This window comes from Harpia harpyja, chromosome 1, assembly GCF_026419915.1.
Source record: "Harpia harpyja isolate bHarHar1 chromosome 1, bHarHar1 primary haplotype, whole genome shotgun sequence".
Lineage (NCBI taxonomy): Eukaryota > Metazoa > Chordata > Aves > Accipitriformes > Accipitridae > Harpia > Harpia harpyja.
The window spans coordinates 91,737,985-91,749,052 of NC_068940.1; positions in this window are offsets into that span (position 1 = coordinate 91,737,985).

Below are 11,068 nucleotides of genomic sequence, written 5' to 3' on the forward strand. Positions count from 1 at the left end.
TTTCAAGTTAATATTTTAATGTAATACAAGGTCTTTGCCCTGAGAGAGTCTAACTGGTAAAATCCCAGATGGGCTCCACTCTGTCTGTTGCTTATTCTCACAAGACTATCATGAGGGCCATTCAGAAAGATGTCTTTTCTCTTTCAAATTAACCCATCATGAATAAGCAGTGGAATCTTACTATCACATCCCTGCAATCCAGCCAGTATCATCCTTCTATTTCCTTTTCATCACTAATCTAACTAACTGACAAGATACCTGTTTTAAAGAAGAACTGTGGAGGGAACAGATCTACTGATTTTGGATTCTGTTGCTTCTTTACCCTGTGTGTAAAGATGGTCTAAAAATGTGTTTGTTTTGGTTTTTTAATACCTTGTCCAATCTGCCTACATGGTTTTATTGGGTGATTTGTTGACATGACAGAGAAGCTCTTACTGGCACCCTCCTGACGCTCCTTTTCAGGCCGTTAGATAGAGATCATCTGCAGTGGGATTAGGCTGTGCTTGAGGGCCAGGAAGAGTTAAGGTTCTCTTGGGGAACTTGAGTCTGAAAACAAAAATATCACAAAAGCCAAAGCATGAATTCCATTTCCCTTTTACATGAACACCTGGAGTGGTGAAAATAAAAACATAAAACCTCAGTATCATAAAACCTCCTGAAGAAACTGGTGGAAGACAGCAAGCTCACGGCATCTGATCATGCCCTCCCAAACCCACAGCGGGGGAATGGCAGGAGAGGAGGATGGATGAGCAGAAGGGCTATATCAGGGCAGGGCACAGCCCACAGTGCCTGAGGATCTCACACTGCAGTTACACACGTGGTTTCTCTGAGAGCAAAGCTGTTTAAAAAATCCCTGCTCCAAGCTGCCATTCTTCCTGCCTGCACTGAAGTTCACTGTCTCCTTCGTTATACTGGTTGCAGAACTTTCTCAACCAGACATGGAAACGATGCATTAAAGGCAAAAACAACCCCCGCAAGCCCACAACTTTTTCTTGGAAGGTTTCTTAATTCAGATCATTTCCATGATTTGCATTATGGCATGGTTTGACAAACAGTTGCACTGATGCAAACAAAAAGATGCTGAAATATAGCACAAGGACAGAAACAACAGGCCGAGGGCAAGAGTTTCTTAAACAAGCTTTACTGTTACAGAAAACGGTCTCCTAACTGCAGCCTGGGGCAGTGCTGTACCAACTAGGCAGCTGTGGGAAATGCTTTTGCAACCGAAGCCTCCTTTATTCTTTAAAATGTTGTTGTTCCCAGCCCCTTCTGTAATAACACCACCAGCAAAAGCTGAAGTGTGGACACAGTTAGAAAAACTCATGCAAACAGTGGTTCAAAAAGTTCTGGAAAACAATTATTTTCAGGAGTCCTATAAACTGCTTTTTTGCTTCTGGGGGGTTGGTAGGAGAGCTGCAAAATGGAGGAAGGGCCTCTGATGGGAGTACAGAGCTCTCTACCTCACACTGAAACATTTTTCAATTTGTATGTTAACTAGTTAAAGTGATCTTAGAAGCACCAGATTCCCTTCCCATTCACCATGGTGTAAGACAGAGCTCTTCCCATGCTGTAGTTTCACCAGGGTCCTGGTCGGGGCTTTCCCAAGCTCTGCTGCAGCCCCGTACTGACTCCTTCTCCCATAAGGGACATGAACAGTGGTAGAGCCACTGTTTTGGTCATCTCCCCTCATATCTATTGCACTGGAGGAAGAGGAGGAGGTGCAGGGAATGGGCTCAGTCTGGCAGTGTCCCTGCTAGCATCCCTACTCTTTTGCCTAGGGGGTACTTAGGCAGGTGATTAAGTGTCTGCACGTCTTCACTGAAGGGACGCGTTTCAGGTTTCCCATTTTAGCCTTGCCTTTGCTGACTCCAGGACATGAAAAAAAATGTTCCTGTAACACTGGTGATTCCAACAGCTGCAATGCTTTGCTGATGCTGTTCAGCATCTCTGCCACAAGCGCAACATATGCAATAGTGAAAAAGAAACCCCAAGGCTTGTCAGCCCTGATACGGATAAATTGCAGCTCTGGGCAGTGTCTCAATACAAGCTGCAAAATGTTATTCAGCCACTTGAGTATGAAGTACTTCCCCTTCTGCCTGCTAATATCTCTCAGCAGTTTCCTGAGAATAAGATTATAAACTGCGTATACGGAGCAACCCCACGTGGGTGCTGTTCCAGCATAGCCCTAATCCTTCCTGAAGACACTTGGAGTATTTTTACTCCTCATTTCCCTCCTGTTATGTGTCCATCCTGACAAGCTTGCAGCATTTGTATTTGTTCTTGAGTGACATGATTAAGAAATAAAATCAGATGTCTCAAAATTTAGAGACTGTGAACAAAGAGCTAATCATAACTGTTCAGTCCTCACATAGTATTACTCTAAGAAGGATTATTTAGGTGTCTCGTGCCTTTGAGTATCTTTTTCTTTTTAGTTTATTTTTTAATGTTTAATCACAATTTCCTAGATTTGGATTGCCTATCTGGGGCTAATAATAGTATTTCTGTAATATTTTACCCCTAAGCTATGATACAATCTCAGACTTAACACCATGCTAATACAGATTTTGAGAGCTAGAGTGTCTTCCAAAGTATCCACATCGGATGCAGGAGGGGCTCCAAACTGTGATATCCCATTTTTCCAACATATGGGAATCACATGTGGGGAAAGCCCAGCATCAGAGTTAATATCTGCTGGGCAGTTTGGACAACTATTCTGCTGTAGCCTATAGAGTTGCATCACAGATATGTTGTAGCATATAATTAAAAAAAAATGCAATAGAGATAAAACTGGTAGCTGTGATTCAGTTTTAGTATTACTGCTGACATGGGAGAAATTAGGTTGCGATTCTGGCTGTTTAGGATGGTGAAAGCAGTCTAAGAAGCTAAATCAAAGAGGATTGGAGGGACTGTGAGGGCAGTGGATCAAAACAAAAGCAATTCTCTTCTTTCCCCATCTTCCTCTCTACCCTCTTTGAGCCTGTTCTAAGTCGCCCCTAGCAATTATTTTTTAAAAAGGATAGTCATGCTTAGTAGGACAGTCGTCTTCTAAACTAATGCCAGTGCATTGGTAATAGCAGCTAGGAAACAGGCGAAACTCTGAAAAATCTGTTCTTTGTTTTCTGCAGGAAGAGATTAAGATCTGATGGTAGGGATTTTTCTTAAGCAGCAGTGAGTAAATAAATTTATTAAAGATTACTTCAAAGCCATGTATATTCCAGCTCTGTGTGTAGTTGTATTCTGTGATAAAGACTAAATCATCTGCATTGGGAGCAATGGGATTTGGATTATGTTCTTTAAGGATTATGTGCTGTATGGTTTGAAATAGATGAAGAAGAGCCACTACTTCATTGTAATAAAGGGACCAAAAGTGTAACTGTGGGATGATGACTAGGTGTGACTCAGTTCTGCAGGACTCTGAGCCATCTCAGTCCTGCAAATCACTTAAATGCATGCTAAACTTTAAGCAAGTGAATGTTGCCCTTCACCCCTACGGCCTTCAAGGTCTGCTCACCTATAAACACTGATGTAAAGAAATATGATTATCTACAGCCTAGAAGGAGGCAAAGATCCACCTTCGTTCGCAGAAGGACAGATTTGCTCATGGTCGGGGGCATGCTGGGGTTCCCAGCAGATGCAGCTGAATGGGCTCTAAAGCTGCTACCATTTTCCCAGCAGGAGAAACTATTTCCGCTTTCAAGAGTTTAGAAGCAGATTTTTATAGGAATTTGAGCTTTACCCTCTTCCTTCAGAGGAAGTAAGCACCTTTAAAAACATTCTCTAGGAGAAAACAGGGAATGAGGACAGCTATGGGAGAAATTGGACGTCTGGGGTCTCCCTGCAGCTCACTTCTGCAGTGCAGTGTTGAGGTGATAGGGGAGGGAAGGGCACCCGCAGCCAATTTGTGGTGTTTGAGATGCGCTGCTGTGATATACTCTTGTAGGATTCATTCTTTATTAAGGTATGTTGTAGTAGGTGTGTTATATACCTGCTCTGACATGTTCCTGCAGAAAATATTCTAGTCACCAGTGACTGACCCCATGTGAATTTAAAAACTTATTTATTAGGAAATCAGATGAAAGGTAGCTTTATGCAAGCCAGCTACAGTTGTGAAAGGAAGCCACAGTCTAGATGAAAGGGAATGCTTAGTCCAAAGTAAAACATGTACTGTGTTTGGTCACATCCCTGGCGTGACAGAGGACGGCTTCTTACCCACAAATGATGATATTGTCTTCAGATAATTGCTCCTTTATCAGATAAATCACTGAATTTCTCATTAAGAAATGGGTATATTCTTCTTGGGGACGCCGTGGTGCCAGTCCGCGACGTGTGGGTGGGGACAGAGCCCCGCTGTGCCGCCGGCAAACCCAGCCAGCTCTGCCGGGATGCCGGGCTCGGCACTTCCCAACAGTTTCCTTTTGTTCGCCTTGATGGTGACTTCAGGCAGCGCTGCAAATGTCCCGTAACCCCAGTGCCTCTCGCTTGTTCCTACTGCGGCACTGGGAGCTGCGGGTTTTGGTGATGCCAGCTCTCCCTCTGCGCCCAGCGAGGAGAAAACCACGGCCTTGTTGGAAACTGCTCACGTTCATTTGGATAAAGGACATTTGTGTCTCTGCATTGCACATTTGTACGTGCGCACAAGTCAAAATGGGGCACCTGAAGCTCTTAGAGAGTCCTGCAGCCATGTCCAAAAAGTGCAAGTGCACACTTCTGGATATTTTGGAAAGCTCTGCTGTTGACCCTCATAGATGTGCCTGTGTATGTATGATGGACAGCCCTCTCACACTGCGGTCACATGTGGTGTCACTCAGTCTGCATCACCAGAACTTCAGAAAGTTCCCCACGAGGATGAGAACTGGGAGCTCAGGGTAATTTTTAATATCTGCCTGCAAACAAAACACTTCTACACCCAGAGGTAAGGCTGCAACTGTATTTCTGTTGTGTATGGCTTGTTTCTAAACTGAAATCAAAGATCAGAGACAAGAACTCCATACATTAAAACTTCCCCCAAAGTGGACGCTGGAGTAGGTAACACTGAGTGGCTGAGGAGGTGGCCTGTAAGGGAGTAAGGGAGGCAGTCAGGCACTCCGGACTGCCATTTCACCCATGTGCCCAATGTAGCATTCCAATGAGAAGGTGCAGAAGTATATATATAAGGATCAAAATTACTCAGAACTTAATGGGAAAGTGATTTTATAAAGACCTAGTAGGTCAGGCTGGTGTTGCATTTGTGTCTCTAACATGCCCTTGTTCAGATGGCTTTTATCACTCTGGAGTAGAGTACTGCTTTCACAGAAGAGCATTTTTGCAAGTAATGGTGAGTAGTACTAATGAATGAATACATTTCTGGATTTTGCTGTGTTTTCAGATAATTCACAAGCACACATGTAAAATTAATCCACTCAATGACTGATTGTCAACTCACCCAGCTGCAGTTGGGTTGATTGGTGATTCTCTTTTTAAATAAATAACTAAATAAAAGTAGATTGCTGGTTTTGATTTTGTCAAGATTCCTCAAGAAAGAACCAGGGAACTACTGTCCATGGTTGGCTATTTCTCCAGAAAGCTTTCAACACATCTTGTGGCCTCTCCTCCATGCCAAGTACAAAGTATATGTGAGCCTTGCCATAGTACGCAGCTTACCAGATTAATTCTGGTAGGAGGCTTTACATCTGTTGTTACAACCTTTTATTCTAAGCACTGATGGGGAACCCAGAACAAATTATTACATGCTGAAGCTCACATGCAGTAATTTAATCACAGAGAAAATATAATGAAGAACTTATTTGTATGAGCCTAACGCCACTGATTAAAATTGAATTTGTCCTGATTTACACCAGCCTGAACTGAATTAAGTCAATAATGCTCATCTCCATTCAAGGAAGTACTGTGAAAAGATGCCTAATCAGTATGACTACTGGAGGGAAGGTCATTTCTTTCTTATTAGTTCAAACTTTGTCTATCATAAATGGTATGGTAATTCCTCTTTGTGCTACAAATGAACTGTCAGCTTTTCTAGCCCCTGCAGTAACTTTCAACACTGATTATACTCGAGATCAGCTGTTCATCTTGACTTTTAGCACTTAGTGTTTGTATGAGAAGTGCCATAAACTATCTGGATCTAATGCCCTTAATGATTGTAAAGGAACTGGTAATTCAAGTCTTACTTTTTAAATAAAATTTTTATTCTATTAGTAGGCTTCAGAGATGACTGTAGCTGGAGCATATTATCTCATTTTGAATGGTCAGTTTAAAGAGGGTTTCTCATTTAAACAACAAAAAAGGTCTTTTCATTGACAAATATTGTAAGTCTTTGGATATCTGCTTTGTGCCCTTAAGGGACAGCTTGCTGCAACTGTCCAAGTCTGTAAGAAGAAGACAGGATATTGTCCACATAAATTAAAAAAAAAACTTTGCAAGCCTTAAATCAAAAGAAGAAGAAGTTTTGATATTTTTCAGAAGAGCAGCTAAAACCTCTTCAGGCATAATTTATGCTGTTGACAGCCGTTGCATATATAACACCAGGAAGTCTGGTTTTAATTCATGTAATATTCCTGGGGAGGTGGGTGGCTTAGTTAATAAACTTGATCTTTCACCTTCGGAATCAGATTAAGTTCCCTTGTTGAAACATGTCTGTCTTTAATTTGGATGCTCGTTTACTTATGAAGGTTACCTGCTGACCTGCGAGAATCAGAAATTGATGTCTAACACACATCACCAAGTCCACAGGCAGACGTGCAGTGAGAGGAGCACAGAAGCAGTCATCCGTGCCAGGCAGAAAGACAGAGGGGCATCCTGTGGTGGACCAAGAGAGCTCGAGGCATGGGTGGAGGGGGGGAAAATCACGGCTTCACCAGGTTATTGCGGTAAGGAGACATTTGTTGCTACCTACTTCCTGAAGTGTCTAAGGCTGGAGACATATATCCTGTCCCATCTCCCCCGAGCTGCCGTGGTCGGTCTGCTCAGGGGGTTGCCAGCACCCACCTGCTCCAAAGGGAGCAGTGAGGCTGGGGAGGCAGGGGGATGGCTGCTCCTGAGTGGGTTGTTCAGGGCTGTCAGAGGCACCATTGAAGACACTTGCAGGCAAAACAATTCAGCATTTATGGAGCATGCCCCTTGTAAGATGGAGGCCATCAGAAGCAGGTAATTTTTTAAAGCAACTGACTCCCACATGCTAACCTGAACCCCAGCTTCAACTGTACTATAACCAGGAAACAAAGCACTTCAATAACAGAGAATATTCAGACTTGATGCCCACACACACCGGGTCTCTTCCCAGCTCTCATGTCCCTGGGGCATTCAGAGTTAAAAGGTTCCTGCATGCCTTAGATTCCTTGGCTCTCACTTGGACCCATCGTGAAATACTCAGAAAACAGTCCCTGAAATAAAGGACAGCATCAAGTTTTGACTCCTGTTAACTCAAGACATTTCAGTGTCCTTAACACAGTCCCTGACCATAAAGACAAGGATACCAACCTCTACCCCTGCCCTAGCTGGCTGTGCAGCAAGGCACCAAGTCACATTGTCAGGGGCTGAGAAGGTCCTCCAGCTCCCCTAGCAGCAGAATTATATGTTACTTTATAGGCCCTGGAAAGCATTACAATAATTATGACTTGAAATACAGTAGATTCTGGATCACTAGGCTAATATCTTCAAGTGCTAGACAAGGACTTTGCCTACCAACAAGTCTCTGCTCACTGACTTTCTGTGTTCTACCTGATACAGCAAGAATAGCCTGTCTGCCTGCTTTAGATTTTGAAACCCTAAACCTAACCCTAACCCCAACCTGAAATGTACCTGGGTAGCAGGTCAAACAGCAAGAGACCCTCTGCTCGATGTGCTACAGTCCCCTTTTACATCCCGTCTCCCTGTCCAGCCATTGCAGAATGCTGCAGTAATGATGTCCTAAAATGCTTTAGGCTCCAAACTCCTAAACATCTTTAACCTCAAATGTACTCAGGGGACCAGCCACTTCTGTAAATCATGACGTGAGTGCGAGTGCCCCACTAAAAGCATCTCTCCCCCTGCCTTCATGGGCTCTGCAGGTTGTGACAAGAATAACCTGTCTGGCTGCTTTTGCTTCTCTGACAACTGATTTCAGGAATGGGATGGCCCCATGGGCTACATATGACTTTAGGGGTAGATTTCTCATTGCAGAAGTTAATGCATTTAAAGACATTTTACTGAGGCATCCTGTAAAGCCTAGGCAATAAACTATGGGGGCTGAAGGCTGTTGTGTCCTGCTATATAATTACATTTTGCAACACATTTCAGGTTAGAGTTAGAGAAAATGAGGCAGCCGAACAAGTTATACTAGCTGTATCCTGCACAGATCAGAAAGATAGGGAGAGGATTCATACTAAAGGGAATCAAGGCTTTTAATGTAGCTTATGGTCCCCTGGGAATTTATGATGTTAGGGCTGGGATTACAATTAGGGTATGGGGATATAAAGCATCTAGACAGTGTTTTTATGCAGGGCACAGAGAGTAAGAGAGACAACTGTTTATGGGCTTAAGGCTGGAGCTGTCTTGGAGTATATTTACTACTATCAGGGTGATGGTTAGAACTAGGGAGAAAACCTAAAGCAGCCAGAGGGGCTGTCCTTGCTGCATCCTGCAGCTCCTAAAAAAGCAGGAAAGAACAGAAGTTAGAGACACTCAGGTAAGGCAGGGCATGGTCCTGTCTATAGAACTGCCTTGGTTGTGGGGTGCAGATCCCAATGCATTTAGAGACATTTTTCTTAAGTTCCTTTGCAGCAACAAGGCTTTGGGAAAGAAGAGTTCTGCTCTGGAGGTTGAAGTCATTACATCATTGTGCATAACCCAGTATCTTTCATATTGCAAGAAAAGGTCCCATCAGGAATGAGGGAATATGCTAAGTTAATGTCAGGTTTAAGATTTGAGTTGGAGGAGCGAAAGAAAATATTCTTGATGCCTTTTGCAGAGCTAGGAGGGTTTTAATGAGAGGAGTGGTATTTGAGGAGCAAGATCCTTTTATCATGACTTTGGGTAGGTACAGCCTTTTGGTTTTTTCTGAGCTTATGGATAGGGATTCTTTGTGAGACCCAAATGCTTTCCCTGTGGGTGGTGCAGGGGCCAGGCAGAGGGTGAAAAACTGCTGATGGGCTGAAGGATGTCCCTCATGTCTCTATATGCACGGAGGGTCCTTGTACACCCCAGGCTGGGACTTCTGGTTGGGAGTAGGGATGAGGAGCTGGAAGCAGCCAAACATGTTTTTCTCACTGTGTGTGCAGAGCTCAGAAGGATGAGGTGAGAAGATGTGTTTGGCAGCCCTGAGCCCTTCTGCGATGATTTCAGGGAAGGTACTGCTCCCCATCCACCTGTCTTCATGGTTCAGGTCTTGATGTGCCATCTTGCATGCTACAGGCAGTAAGGGGGGAGGCAGCTGATATAAGGATTGAGAAGTGTAGCCTGAGTGTGAAATAACTCCTGCTTCAGCGCATTTCAGGCTGAGTTTGGGTGCAGATTTGGGGTAAATCTTGAGGGACCAGAGTGGTTTTACAGAACCAGATGCAGCCTGAAAGTTTATTATTCTTCAGTACTGCAGAGCACAGAAAAGTTTGTTGGGAAGAAGAGCTCTGCTCCTTGTATTGTTATTATTTACTGTATGGGATAGACAGCTTTTTGGTTATCTAGATCCTGTCCCATCTTCCTAGAATGAAGAAGGCACAGCAAGAACAGACTTTCTCCCTGCTATAGTTTCTTAAAATGCAACCCTCACCCCGCCACCTTGGTTTAAGGCATTTTGTTATGAAAATCACAATATACTCTCAAGTTGAGATGTCTCCAGGAAGCCAAACAGTACTTGAAGTCATAAACAAGCTCCTGGACCTCACATACACCACTCCCCCCATAATGCTCTTCCATCTGCAGGATGCAACAAAAATAAGCTATCTGGCAATTTTGCCTCTGTAACCCTAACCCTAGCCTGAAATGCACCCACATAGGAGTTCAGAAATGAAGAGTCAGCCTAAGCTCTTCAACTCTTAGGTGCTTCTCCCATAGTGTCTGCAGGGTGTATACTAATACTTTTAGCTACAGTAATCACCAGACCACAAAAGGTTCCCTCAGTCTGGTAGGTCATCAGGGAACCAAATGCACCCCTCTCTCTAGCCCACTAACACTCATCCTTGGGTTGTCACAGCTCTGTGAGAGTAAGTTTTGAGTCTATTAGTTTCTCTAACCCTAACTCTAACCTTAAAATGAGATTTTGTCATGGGACAAAGTGCTACCTTAAAATATAACATATGACTTCAACTTTGAATTTCACAAGTCTTTTCTTAAAAAGTTGCCAACTTCCTAGACATAGACCTATATAGTGAAAATAATTCGCCTGGCTGCTTTAGGTCCTAACTCTAACTCTAAATCATAATCTTAGCATGAAATGTAGAAGAACAGTAGCTCATAGCCTGGGACACCGCAGAAGGTCCTCACATCACCAGTAATCCCTCTTCCTTTTTCATCTCTGAAGAAAGTCACAGTAATGATAGTGCTAGCTCTAACCCTATCCCTGGCCCTATTTACCCAGTCAGTAATTCAGATGTTCAGAGGTAGCATTAAGGCCTTCACCTCACAAAGTTCCAGTATTGTCTTACAGCGTGGGCCTTGGAGGACAACACAAAAATACAGTCTTTAAGTGCACTAGGTTGTAGCACCTGAAACCTCCAACGTGATACGAAGCCAGGTCATTTCTTCTTCTAAATCACAAGACAAACCCCGGAACCACCCCTAACATCAGTCCTGTCCCTAAGTTTCCAGACTTTTCAGGATGCTGCAAAAATAAACTGGCTGTTTGCTGTAGGTTTTCTAACCGTAACCCAAGTCCTCGCTGCCTCTGGGGTAACTGTAAAACTGCACTAACACCAGTCCTGTTCTGGGTTGCTGTGCCCTGCAGAGTGCAAGACTAACTTGTCTGGCTGCTTTAGGTTGTCTAACACTAACCATAACCTGAACCTTAACCTGAAATGTACTCTGGCTCATGTAGCAGATCACCCAACAGGACGCAACACAGGGCCTTCAGCATCACTAGCAACAGCATTGTCTTGTACTC